This window comes from Cebus imitator, unplaced genomic scaffold (genome assembly GCF_001604975.1).
Source record: "Cebus imitator isolate Cc_AM_T3 unplaced genomic scaffold, Cebus_imitator-1.0 Scaffold42, whole genome shotgun sequence".
NCBI lineage: Eukaryota > Metazoa > Chordata > Mammalia > Primates > Cebidae > Cebus > Cebus imitator.
Window position 1 is genome coordinate 13,672,932 of NW_016107357.1, and position 14,398 is coordinate 13,687,329.

The window sequence follows — 14,398 nt, forward strand, 5'->3', positions numbered from 1 at the left end:
ACTCCAAAAATTCTTTGCTCTGCTGGGACCTCTGATCCCTTGGTTCTTCAGACCACTGTCTGTCCAGACCTCTCCTAATATCCTCACTTCCCTCCCTTCTAGTTTAGATTCCATGGCCCATTATTATCATTTCTCTTCCCCTGTCGCATTCACTAGTCAAAACCCCAAATGCAGTTAATTCTGCCTCTCCACTTCCCCGGCCCCTGCAACTGAGCAGCTGACTGTAGCTGGGAAAAAGCACAAGGCCGGGATGATGGGTCTGGCTTTACCATTACGACCAGAGCCCCAGGGGGCCCTCATCATTCCTGGAGATCCCACTACACTCTCCTGGCCATGCCACTCCTCCTCTCCATGGTGATCTTGCTTTAACATTAAGAAAGTAGAAGCTCAAAGGAGAAAATGTCCTCATCCACTCATCACTAAATTCACATGTATCCCGTGGCTCCGCAGGACACATACCTTCCCTTCATTGTATTGTTACAATGGTTGTATGCTTTTATCTAAAAAGGCAGCTCCTCCATTTGTTACCTAAGTTTCCCTTCTTGTTTCTTGGTCATTGTTTCTTCTCTGATAGATTATTTCAATTATACAAACTTCCTGAAATATCTTCCCTCTTAAGTAAAAATATGTCCCTATACCCATTATTGGTTCATTTCTCTGCTCTGATAGCTAATGCCTTAGAGGAGAAGTTCACTTTTCCCCTGGACCCACTCCCACCAGACTTTCACACCCATCACTTCAATGAAACTCTGGTATCAAGATTGCCAATGACCCCCAGGTTTCCCAATCTTGTTTTTATCTGCGTCTCGGGCTATTGAACACAGCAACACCCACTTCTCTCAACTTTAGTCTTGGGAAGCTGCTTACTCTTGGTTCTCCTCCCACCTCACTGGTAGCTACTTCTCAGACCCTTTGTGGGTTCCTTCTCATCTTCCTGACCTAGGAATATCGCAGTTGCAGTCTTAGGTCTGTTTCTCTTTTATTTCTACACTTTAAAGCCTCTTTCTTCATCATAGCTGTAAATACCATCTATTCACTCAGGAATGTCAAAGTTATTTCTCCAGAAAAGAACCCTCTAGAGTTCTAGATTCTTACATCTAAGCATTCATTTAAACTCTCACTTGGATGTTGAATAGACATCTCAAATTTGACTGGTCAAACACAGAATGACTGATGCCCCATCTCTTTCATCCCAGCCCATCTTCTTCATTCCAGTGGAAGATACCATTAGGCACTCACGCCTAAACCCTTGGCATCATGATCAAATGGTCTTCATTCCCCTCTTTTCTTGCATGTCCACCTTTTATCCCCAATATCCAACCCATCAGCACATGTTGTCATCTCTATCAAAAATATGCCACCCTTTCCACCACCTGTTAGTCCAAGCCATTGAATGGGTCAAACAGCCACCTGACAATCTGTCTGCTTTCATTTCTGCCTCCTCCTACTCCATTATAATCTAGTATCTGACAGCAGCCAGAACATTTATTGTAAAAAGTACAACAAGGCATGTCTCTCCTTTATTTGGCATTTTGCAATGCCTCCCGATACACTGATTTTTCCCTCCAAATCTTTACAAGGACCTAAATGGGCTGGCTTTCTTTCCTACCCCAGATCCTACGTATCATCCTCTTGCTCACTCCACATCATCCACTCTGGCCTTTTTGCTATTCTTCAAGGACACACAAAGTCAATGTGTGACTTTGCATGACTGTTTCTTCCTTTCTACCTCTCACCCCATCATATATGTGTGGCTGACTCTCTCTCTCTGCTCAAATATCAGCACTTTGGTAAAGCCTTTTGTCCAGCCTCAAATAGTTCCTTGTTACCTGTTTACCCTGGTTCATTTTTCTCCACAGCACATTCACTATCTGACATTACAATAGATGCTTGATCAAACATTTATTATCTGCCTTTCCCACAGAATATAAGCTCTATGGGAAGAAGAGAATGTATCTTTTTTTCTTTTTTTGCCACTGTATGCCCAGAGCCTAGAACAGCACCTGCATATGGTGGCTTCCAATAACACATGCTGATTGATTGAAATGAATTAGTGGGAACCACACCCAACTCTTCTTATACAGTGGGTTTCTCTACAGATCCTTAGTATAATTAACGCCCTTTTGAAAGATGGACAATTCACAGTTCGGCATCTTTCTGCCTTGAGTTCCCTCAATGTTGAGTGGTCATGCCATCCTTTTCTACTTCTCCCTAAGCTGCACCTACTAGCATCTGGCACACTACCCAGTGGCAGCTGCACCAGCACAGCAATGGTCAAAAGGAAGCTACAACTTGAGTCTGAGTAGCTTTAGGCTTCACAGAGGTACTGGTCAACGCTGAGCCCACAGTGCCTCACTAGGGGTGTGCATCTTGACCCACTCTCCTGCCAGCCTCATCCTGCCAGCCTCATCAAGTTTCCTGAAAACTGTTCCTAAATTCTGGTGTTAAGACCCTGGCTTGGGCTTTGCTCTCACTTTAAAACTGCATCTACATCTATCTACCTTGATGCCCAGGAAATGGCCCATTTTTAGCTGCACTTCTTTATCTTTGAGGCTTCATCTGGTCATTATATCTGCTCCTTTAGATGGGCCAGGGACTTATATACTACTCCATCTAAGTCCTCCATCTTCCCCTGTTTTTGTCTGTTCTCCATGGCCTGGCACCTTTGCTGGGAGTTGGCATGCAGTTCCTAGAGTCATGCTTTGCAAAAAGTAAACACTGAAGAAGTAATAATTGAATTAATTCAATTCCATTGAATTAGAAGAGTGCCTCAGTAATCTATAGCTTCAGGAAAAAAACACCCCAAAACAACCACTTATTATTTCTCATGACTGTACAAGTTGAGCAGGAAGTTCTGTCCCAGGTGATATCCACTAGGTATTGGGACAGAGACACATGGCCCCAGCCCAGCATGAGCCAGCTTCTCCACGAGACTATCCAGGCTTCCTTACAGCAGAATAGGTGAACTCAAGGCTCACCTTGTCATGTGCTTCCTGACACTGCTGGACAAAGCTAGTCTGGGTGGGAGGAAACGCTACAGAGGCAAGATCATTGGAATGTTGGCTCACTGGAATCCCTGAAGTAGCAGTCTACCACAATGACATCCTCTAATCCCTGAGGAGGCTTCCTCTCCTCATCCAACATACACTGCATTCCAGGTCTCTCTGCAAAATGGTTATAAAATCAGACCTGATTCATCTGTGAGCACATACGTTGGCTCAGCCACTGCCCTACTGCTGTGCCATTAATAATATCACATGGGTGGAGTACATGTTCTTCATGCCCTTGTTAGCTTAATAACCATAATTCTTTACATTTCCATTGCCTTCTAAGTATCCCCCAAATCTCCATCTACTCACCCTAGTTAGTTCCTATGCCATGGAAGATGGAAAGGAGGTAGTTCTCTGCTCTATTTTACAAATGGAACCTAAGACCTCTACCTGGGGTGATTGCTATAATACTGTTGGACAAAGAAGAATTTTATTTTTTCTGGACAAATTCACTATATAGATTGTAGGCTAGCAACAGATTGATGTTAATAATAGCAGCAGAATATGCTAGATTAAAAAAAAATTGAAAACCCATCAACTAGGAAGAATATTATGGAATTAAAAACATGTTATCTATTATAAGCCCAGAGCCACTCAGCCAGGATGGCAAATAAATAGAAAGCCATTTCAGAGTGGAAGGAAGCCAGGTCTGGGAAAGAGTTGAGTGCTTCTTAGCCCAATAATGCTGGGTCTTTGTTTCACAAGGGGCAAGGTCCCATCTACGAGAATTACAGAAACATTCTTTCCCCACTGTGAAATTAGATTGTGTTGTCTCCTGGAGAGAATTAATGCAGGCTTTGGCGGCATGTGCTTGCTTCTTAGACTGGTAAGAAAATCAGCCTCCAGGCTTGCTGGTCAGGAGGCAGATGCAGAATTGGTAACTTTCCTCCAACTCCTGAGACTAGAGCCCTTCTTCCTCCCCTACCTCCTAGAACACAGTGCCTGAAAGGGAAGAGAATTATGTGCATCAAGCCTGTTGCTCAGGGCTTTGGAGTGAGCTTCAGAATTCCCTCCTCTTTTAGGAAAGAGTGAAATTTGCTGAGAGGGGGGCTGAAGGCACCAGCCTCAGGGACTTGAAAGAAAGGGCTGAGGAGGAAAGGATGAAGTTTCCTGGGCCCGGTGGTTCATGCCTTTAACTCTAGGGCTTTAGGAGGCTGAGATGGAAGGACTGCTTCAGACCAGGAGTTTGAGACCAGGCTGGGCAACATAGCAAGACCTCTGTCTCTATCAAAAATGTTAAAAATTAGCGGGGCATGGTGGTGCGCTGTAATCCAAGCTACTCAGGAGGCTGATATGGGAGGATCGCTTGAGGTCAGGAATTTAAGGCTGCAGTGAGCCTCGATTGTGCCATTGCACTCCATCCTATATGACAAAGTGAGACTGTTTCTAAAAAAGAAAAGTCAAAAAGAAAAGAAAAAAGAGATAAGAAAGATAAGAAAAAGAACGTAACATGGAAAAGAGAGAGAGAGACAGATTCCAGTGCCTTCCATTCTGAACTCCCAGTCTGTTGTGAGTTCCTGCTGTTATGTGGCATAAGGGCACAACTACATTTGTCCAAGTTACAGCCTCTGGAAATTGACCACTTTGAATTACCTCCATTGTAGTCAGCTGGGTATTTGTGATCCTAGGGGTGTAATGGGAGGTCAGAGTCATGCCAGGGAGACTGAAAAACCCAGTGGCACTCAGGAAGAGGATAAGCACTCATCATCATCTTTATTATAGAGAACCTTGGCTTGGGTTGGGGCAAAACATATTCCTCTCCCAAAAAAGCATTATGCAGCGGTCAAGGCTGCCCTTGTTCCAGGGCCCCTGCTAACCCACGTAATGCCATCGTGCAAACTAAGAATATGATGCCCCTCTGGGAAGATGACAAACTCTGGGAGAGGGGTGGGTCGGCTGGATTTCAGCTCAATTTTCAACTCAATGAAGCAATATGTAACCTGCACAACCCTCTACCTCCTGATAGTTTTCCATAGGCTACTAGATGGAGATGGAAAACAAAGGGCTCTGCCCCAGCTAGGTTATGTAACAACCATAATCACAATCCCCTTTGTACAGAGATTCCTAGAGGCCAGGCACTAAGCTAAGGGCTTTACTTTCATGACCTCACTCAGTCTTCCCAATAAGCAGGCTGTCAGCCTCATCAGCTTGTTGGCAGGTAAGGATTCCGAGGCTTTGCAAGTTAAGCAACTTGTCCCAGGACAAAGAGCTTGAAAACACAAGAGCCTCTGCTTACCAGCTTCTGTCTCTCTGTGGATGCTCTGTCCCCTCAAAATCATTCTTAAGTTTGGAAGTTTGGCTCCTCTGACCAAATGGATGCCAACAGGTTTGGTTTGTTTGTTGTCTGTCACTTTTATCTCACCGGCATCCTTTCAATAGCCTGTAGATTTCACCAAGTGCTAGGAAGAAGTAGATCCAAAAGGCAGACATGGGTTGGCCTCCCAAGCCTAGGATCACTCTACAGGGGTCACTCTCTTCCCTCGAGCACCTCACTTTGTCTTGCACCAGCCAAAGTTTGGTGATTATAGCAAAGGCCACCTATCCTATGTGGCTGGTGGGGCAAAGCACAGTGAACCATCGTGCCTGGTTGGGCAGGTAATTTCTAACTCCAGGGCCTCCCAATGGGACGCTGACAGACAACACAACTGAGTTGCTTCGATAAACAACTATTAAATAGTGACTATTTACCAGCTGATGTTTATTGTGCGTCTCTATCAACTAAGTGGCCTACATTCTCAAAGTGTTCAAATCCCACATGTATGACAACCTCTTCTGTATTTGTGTATATCAGGCATGGACTCTTACTTTCCACGGAGATTGAGTTTGCTGGCTCTCCCATTAGTACTTATACAAAGAAATGTCAGTCACCCTCCCCAGATTCCACTTCCTGGCCCTTCTCATCCCCTTAGGGAGCTGTCACCATAGGCAGCCTCAAATTCACAGCCCGTCTCTCGTAGCTGTTTCTGGGCTTGATCCTCCTTAGCTTTGTACTTGAGCCCGTCACTTTGCATAAGAGGATGTTCTTGATTACATTGCCACCTTTTGTTCCTTTCATCAAATGGAAATTAGTTTTGTTATGAAATCACTGATTGACATATAATTTACTCTTGCTGTGATCTGGTAGAAAATTGAACATTAAAAGAAAACCTCAAATCCAATAGCACCCAGTTGAAAATGTCCTGTTATTTCCCAAAGAGAAGGACAAAAAACAAAGAGTATCAGAAAATATTGTGAAAAAGTGGAAGATTTTCATTAGTGTTGGATGACTAACTCAGCACTGATGGTATTCCAGTGGCTATAATTTAGCTCAGTGCTTCCCTTTGGTGCACTTTTGTGGCTGAAGCGACTGTGTTTTGTGTGCAATTTCTCTTCCCATCAGCTGCCTACCATTTTGTTCCAGTTCACAGTGCCCTTTGGCCCCAGGCTACAGTGCAAGTCCAAAGGACGCACTAAATGTGATGTGGTTGAATGACAGTAAAGTCATTTGCAAGGTCCTCGGCTCCAGCTATGAGGTCAGCACTAGACGGGACAATTTTTCATTCTCAGCATGTGCCTTTGGGCCTTCCTACATAGCTAGCATTTTCAATTGGTTAAATTCCTGTTTATTTCATGGATTAGTCATACTTACCAACAGTGAGGGTGATTCTTAGAACAACAGAAAGTCAATACTGGAAGAAACATTGTGGCTCATCTCATCTAGTGGTTATTTTTTAGATTAGGACATTAAAGCCCAGGAAAAAAAAAAAAAAAACTGGTCAAGATCATATGCCTTCCTTTTTTTGCTTTAATTGAGAGTTTTTATCATGATGTCTCAACTGCTTCACATGGCAGATGTGTTTTATACCCTTTGTATTCCTCACAGAGACCAGCATGGAAGATGGTCCTACTCTGTTGGGTGCTCATATATACTTGGAGGATAAATAATCTTGGCTATTTAATAAACATGAACTATTAGAAGTGTTTTAAAAATAGTCTCTATAGTCCTCAGAAGAACCCTACAGTGTATGCACAAAACACGTTACAGATGAAGAAACTGAGATTGAGAAGGCTTAAATAACCGAAAAAAGATTGCACAAATAATGAATCACAGAGATGGGATTTCAACTCAGATCTTTTAGTCTCAAAAGTGCATGCTTGTTTTTTTCTTTTCTTTTCTTTTTTTTGAGACAGAGTCTCATTCTGTCGCCCAGGCTGGAATGCAATGGCATGGTCTCAGCTCACTGCAACCTCTGCCTCCCAGGTTCAAGTGATTCTCCTGCCTCAGCCTCCTGAGTAGCTGGAATTACAGGTGCCCACCACCACACCCAGCTAATTTTTTTGTATTTTTAGTAGGAACAGGGTTTTATCATGTTGGCCAGGCTGGTCTTGAACTCCTGACCTCATGATCCGTCTGCCTCAGCCTCCCAAAGTGCTGGGATTACAGGCATGAGCCACCGCGTCTGGCCAAGTGCATGCTTCTTTCACAATAACAGACTCACCTGCAAACACTATAGGTTTTAAGAGGCAGTTATTACCTGTCGTGAAATTAAGAAAAAAAGAAATTAAAGTTTTTTTCAAAATGCAGTTAGAATGATTAGGACTTCAATAGAAGCAACATGGTTCAGTTTGTGTCTTTCTATTGATAATTATGTGATCTGGATCCTAATACTAGCTCAAGATAGCTGAGGACTCACAGCTTGTAAATAGCTTGCAATAGTCTCAACAAACAAAAATAAGCTTGACAAGTCCCGAACCTTGGAGGAAAATACGAGTTCATCTATACTTACCCGTATGGGTTGTAATTCTCTTTCATTTACTTTAGAATATGAAAGTCAGAATTACAGGAGCCAAATAATTCAAGGGTCTTGAAAGCTTAGTCGTATCTTCCCTCAGAGTACTTTGACAAAAAGTAATTGCTCTCCAACATTAAAATTGAAGGCTTCAGTCCACATAAGGAAGAAGTGGCTCTTAGAACAAGGGCATGGTTTGTTCAGAGTGATAGGCAGAATACTGGTCCCCAAAGATGTCCCTATCGTGGAATCTGTGAATCTGTTAGGTGACATAGCAAAAGAGAATTAAGGTTGCAGATGGAGCTAAAATTATTGATCTGATGACACTGAGATGGAGAGATTATTCTTTACTATCTGAGTGGGCCCAATGTCGTCACAAGAGTCCATATAAATGGAAGAAGGAGGCAAAAGAGGAGGGTCAGAGGGATCTGTGATGATGGGAGTAAGGTTGGAGTGATGTGACGAGAGTACCCAACCTGGCATTGCTGGCTTTACAGATAGGAGAAGGGGCCATGAGCCAAGGAATGTGAGCAGCCCCTGGAAACGGGAAAAGGCAACGGAACAGATTCCTCCCCTAAAGTCCCAGGAGAAACGTAGCTTTGTCAATGTCTTGATTTTAGGCCTTCTGCCCTCCAGAGTTGAAAGATAATAAATGTGAGTTGTTTGAAGCCACTAAGGTACAGTAATTTGTTAGAGCAGCAATAGGAAGTGAATGCATCCAGTCTCCATACTTACTCAAACAACTGAATTACTTATAAGAGCAGTACTGTGTTAGTTAGGATGTCGGTTTGGCTGACAAAAATAAAAACAATGGCTTAAATAAGATAGAGGTTTGTTTCTCTCATGTAAAAGTCCAATCTTATAGGAAGTGCAAAGCTCCACTTTGCTCTGTAAGGCTCCACAGGGACCCAAGCTCCTCCCACCTTCTTATTCTGCCATTTCTCAAGGTGATAACCCTAATCAGCATGGGTGAAGGTAGCTTACTACTAGACCATGAACTAGAATACATAAAGGTGGCAGAAAGGAAGTTGTCCTTTTTTATGTAAGGGCATGAAGGGGGAAGAGACTAAGCAGGGAAATAGTAGCCAGCCCCATTTCTGGAAGTGGTGGATCGGAGGTCAAATCCTGGCATTCTTAAAATTATACCTGCTTAATATCTCTGGGTCAGACTGATGACACGGTCACCAAGTAACTGGAAGATTCTAAATTGCTGCCACTACCCTGGAAAATGTAGCCATCCACAGGACCCTAAATTGTCCCCATTAAAATTTAAGATGTAGAGCTATCAGATGGCATCACATAATGCTAAACTGTGGCCAGGACTGGAAGGAATTTATATTGTACAGCCCTGTCCCTCGGAATCTTGGCCAGCTCTCTGCACATTCTCACCCCTGTCATTTCATTAACCTTACAAAAACGTGGGCCTGTATTTCACATCATTGACTTTTTAAGATCTCAATTATCGTGAAATAGCAAGCCTTTTCTGTTTTATCTCCTTTAATCATCACAACAATGCTACAAGGGAGATACCATTATTATTCCTATTTAGCAAATGAGGAAAGGCAGCCATAGAGACATGAATAACTTACCCAAGTTTACGTAGGTAATAGGTAATGACAGGAGATTTGAATCACCAGACAGTCTGGCTCCTCCAATCTTTGCAAAGGGAAGAATGGATACTGAAGGAAAATTAGCAGTCTCTGCCATAAGTTCTTGGACTAATGTGAGCTAAAGAAGACTTTAGTCATAGGTAATTTTTCATCAAAGAAAATATAAACACAGTCCAAAAGATTGTATGTGCTTGTTCAGAACTGAAAGCCAATATGAAAACTCTTCTCAGTCACTGTGCTGTCAGATAAGCCCCTGAATGACAAGAGCTTATATGGCTATCCTTTAGCATGAGGTTAAGAAATTCATGCTGGAATTTTCTTTTCCATGCACGAGGCTGGATATATTAATTAGTTAATTTTTTCTATGTAAAAAACTACACCAAAACTTAGTAGTTTAAACAGTAGCCATCTATTAGCTCATAATGTTGTGGATTACAAATTTGGGCTGGGCTCAGCTGGCTGGTTGTTCACTGACCTTGGCTGGGCTCACTTTACATGTCTGTGGTCTGCTACCATTCAGCTTGTAGGCTGTTTCTGCAAATGGTCTGCCATTGGCCAGCAACAGGAATGAAGGGACTACATTCATGACATCCCTCATCCAGTAGGCTAGCTTGGGCTGATTCAGTGGTGCAGGAAGGTTCCAAACACAGCAACGGTGCAAGTTCCAGAGAACATTTCCTTCTCCAGTTTCTGCTTACATCTCATTTTCAACTGTTCCATTGGCCAAAGAAGGTCACACAGACAACCTAGACATATGGATGGAGGAAGGCTTCAACTACGGATAGGAGGAGCTACAAAACTGTGTGCAAGGGTGTGGATAACAGGGAGGAGGAGGCTTGATGACCATTTGCAAAATCTACTGTAATATTAAAAGTCAAAATAACTTCAGCCCAAGAAAAAGGAGTGTTTCTCAGCAATATTTCATCTTGAAGGTGAGTTTTATCTATCTGAGGTACAAATTGCATCTTAAAATACAATTAAGGCCGAGCATGGTGGCTCACACCTGTAATCCCAGCACTTTGGGAGGCTGAGGTGGGTGGACCACAAGGTCAGGAGATCGAGACCATCCTGGCCAACATGGTGAAACCCGTCTCTACTAAAAATACAAAACTTAGACAGGCATGATGGCAAGCACCTGTAGTCCCAGCTACTCAGGAGGCTGAGGCAGGAGAATCAATTGAACCCAGGAGGCAGAGGGTGCAATGAGCTGAGATCACACCACTGCATACCACTGCACTCCGGCCTGGGCAACAGAGCAAGACTCCATCTCAAAAATAAAAAAATACAATTAAAAGCACTTGTCTCTAGATAACCACCACGTGAAAGAAAAAAGCAGAGAATAATGCAGTATCATTATATTGGGAAGAACTGGGTTCCCATTAACAATGGAAAGTTGAGATACTCTTGAAATAATGATAACTGGATCAAGATCTCTATTCTTTATTTTTCCCCATTTAACATATAGACCCACTATTAAAATCTCAGGGTCACACTCACACATTCTGAAAATGCACTTTAATGGCAGGGCTACCTGGCAAGGGTGGTAATGCTTCGGGCCTCTTCTGGGTTCAGACTGCAGCAATCCTGTCTGGTACAACTTGCCAGCTCCATTCTAATCGCCTCACCCCAGTGGCTGGAGTCACCAGATGTCAGAAAGGCAACCCACTAATAAAAGAAAGAATGCTTACCTGGGAACCCTGACTGCCAAGCTCTGAATGTTTCAGTTAGATGGAATGAGAAAAATAATTGCCTGTCAAAACAGTTAATTGCATTCGAGAAACCTTGTGTCCATCTTTCTTTTTGACAGGAGGCCTCATATTTCTTCTTCTAGGAGGACTCTCAGCTGATGTTGGTTTTTTAGTCTGTATGAGTGATGGACAAGCTGTCACTACCCGTTAGATTTTGGGTGGTCTGAGGGGACCATCCCAGGTTCGAGGAAAGTTGGCAAGGGAAAAAGGAGCATCTATAGGAGCAATCAGTGAAGTACTTGAGTGAGTGAATTTTTGTTTATTTACATCCATTCTCCTCCTCATGAAAAGGAGATTTTAGGTGGCCTCCAAAAATATAAGTATGACAGAATTTTACAAATAAATTAGAATAAAAGGGAAATAGGGCAGAATTGTTAAAGTGAAATACTAATTGGGTACAGGTTTTTTTGTTTGTTTGTTTTTTTAAGGCAGAAAAGATTTCTTTTCCTCTTCCATTGTTAGATTAATGGCTACAACAAAAGACTGAGCGAGGCCGATTTGTTCCGATTCATCTCTGGCACTGTGTCTTCACAAATAAGGATGTTTCTTTTCTCTGGGTATCGGAAGGGCACTTTTCTAGTGAGGGTTTTCTGACCTGCTTCAGGGTACAAGGGCAGGAGAAAGTTGAATAGTGACCTTCCTGGTTTTATAGCATCCATCAAGGAAGAATGGGTGAGGGACAGCGAGAGAGATTTTCCTGTTTCTGCTGTTTTCTCAAATGCCAAGGTGCCATATTCTGAGGTAGCATGTCCTGAACCCCGTCGATAACCTATTTTATGAGTCCCAGTGTTCATGAGATAAAATTTAGCCAATTCCTCTGGAGAAGAGAATTTCTTCCTACTCTTAGCCTTTGAAATATAATTCTCCAGAGAGTCCACATAGTGAAGATACCTGTAATAGTGTGACCACGTGCCTTACCAACCTCCTGTTGTAAATACTGGGCGACCAGCTTCATAGGTTAGGGAGTCCCAAGGGTGAGGCCTCCTCAGCCCAGTTACCTAATGAGGCCGAGAAAGTCAAGGCCCTGTGGGTCCAGATGTTACAGCCAACTTCAGGGGCATAGAAAGATCACCAGTAAGGGTTCAGCTGCCCTCTGGATTCCTGAAGGTTTTTAGAAAAGTGCTAAGAATTATTTTAAGGAAACCTAAAACTGGCTTCTCCTTTAGAAAAGAGACATTTGGCCGGGTGTGGTGGCTCATGCCTGTAATCCCAACCCCTTGGGAAGGCAAGGCAGGTGGATCACAAGGTCAAGAGATCGAGATCATCCTGGCCAACATGGTGAAACCCCACTTCTACTAAAAATATGAAAATTATCTGGGCGTGGTGGTGCACACCTGTAGTCTCAGCTACTCGGGAGGCTGAGGCAGGAGAATTGCTTGAACCCTGGAGGCAGAGGTTGCAGCGAGCTGAGATCGCACCACTGCATGCCACCCTGGGCAACAGAGTGAGACTCTGTCTCAAAAAAGAAAAAAAAAAAGGAATGAGACATTAACACATTTACATAAATGCCACATGCAAGTGTATGCCACAGGGCTGATAAAGACACCAGGGAGGCTGCCCCACCTAGGCCTAGTTGGGACTGGGGCATGTGCTTTCCCAGGGTATGCCCAGCCAATCCTGATGAGGTTCTGGACCGGATTTCTTTACAGGAAGCTGAACACACAGGACTACTTGGGAAACAGAGAGAGAATAGGTGAAGTAACTGCAGAAACATTCTGATCCCCTGATAACTGCAGCTTTCTAGTTCTTACGGAGTCAGAGAGCATGCTGTTCAGGTGCAGATGCTAGAGTTGGACACATCCAGATGTCAGTGTGAAAAGAAAATAAAATTCCGGGACCCTAAACTCACTACACCAAAAGGAAAAGGTAAGCTTGGAAGCTGAGTCACACAAAAAACTGTCTTTTGTTCCCAAATAGACAGCTACAAGATAAAAGGACACATATCTCTCCAGGTGGCCTCCCTCACCTTGACAATGTGAACTAACAGCTTATCTTCATGGGCATGGGACAAGAGGAGACTGGAAATCATCCCCCCGACCTTCCCCAAGAAAAATGCATATTTAAATTCTGCTTCTGCTATTTACTTATCCTATGTAAAGAACAGATTTACTCAGCATGAGACAAATACATAATTATTTCTCTACCCTCTCCTTTTCACATACAACATGCAGATTCAGTGACCACTAATTGAAATCTCACAAGCATGTGACCATATCCTCCCTCTTTCTCCTTTCCTCCTTTCCTCTCCTGCCTACTTTTTCCCCTTTAAATATTAAATCCCTGAAACTCCTCTTTGGAAAAAATACAGGCCATGGGTCCTACTGTGGCTTGTGTCTCCACTTCCTGGGTGCATTCTCAACCTTGGCAAAATGAATCTCTCCACTGATTGGGCCTCACCTAAGTCATTTTCTTCAGTGTACACCAGCATTACCACTGGTGGGCTGAGTGGCACCAAACCAGTGGCATGACCTACCTGACATAAGCTATGTAGCCCTAGACTCCTTATGATGGCAGGAGTGGCCAATCTGGAGTGGCCTCTGTGAAGATGCTGGTTGCAGTGGGGGAGACACAGCTAGGGCTGTGTACTCCATGGAGCCACCCAGAGCCAGGAACAGGCAGGAGCCACACCCTCTTCTGAGTTGAAGGGGTGGGAGCCTCGCCTTGCTGGACATAGATGCAGCCTCCCAGCTGTGGCTGTGGATCTGGGCATCTCTGTGCTCTGGGGGGCCTGGGAAGACCCCCTGCTCCTGCAGGCTTGGAAATGCCTGCTCCTGCTGCCTGGCCTCTCCCTGTTCCCAGTGCCCACTTCAATTTTGGAAGAAAGTTGTGGCAAAGCCTGGGCTCTGTCACTACTGGCCAAGTGTGTGTGCACTTGGGGTAGTGCTGACACACCAGCACCCTGCTGCCTTGGTCCCCTCTGGACTTTAGGCACTGAAGAGCACAGGTGGGAGACCAAAGGGGTGCTGAGGGTGGCTCGATGAGGGCCTGCAGGCACCCCTCAGCATGAACAGCCTGGGCACCACGGGTTACATGTAGATGGCAGCAGGAGGCAGACAGGCTTCTGGGTGGAAAGGGGCAGGCCCCTGGTGAAGCCCCACCTTCAACCAGGGAGGGCCTGAAGCCTGGGGGCTGGGCTGCCAGTTCCACGAGCAGCCAGGAGCGAAACCTCTGGTGCTTTTTCTGGGCCACCGATAAACCAATCAGCATGCACTTCCTCCCTT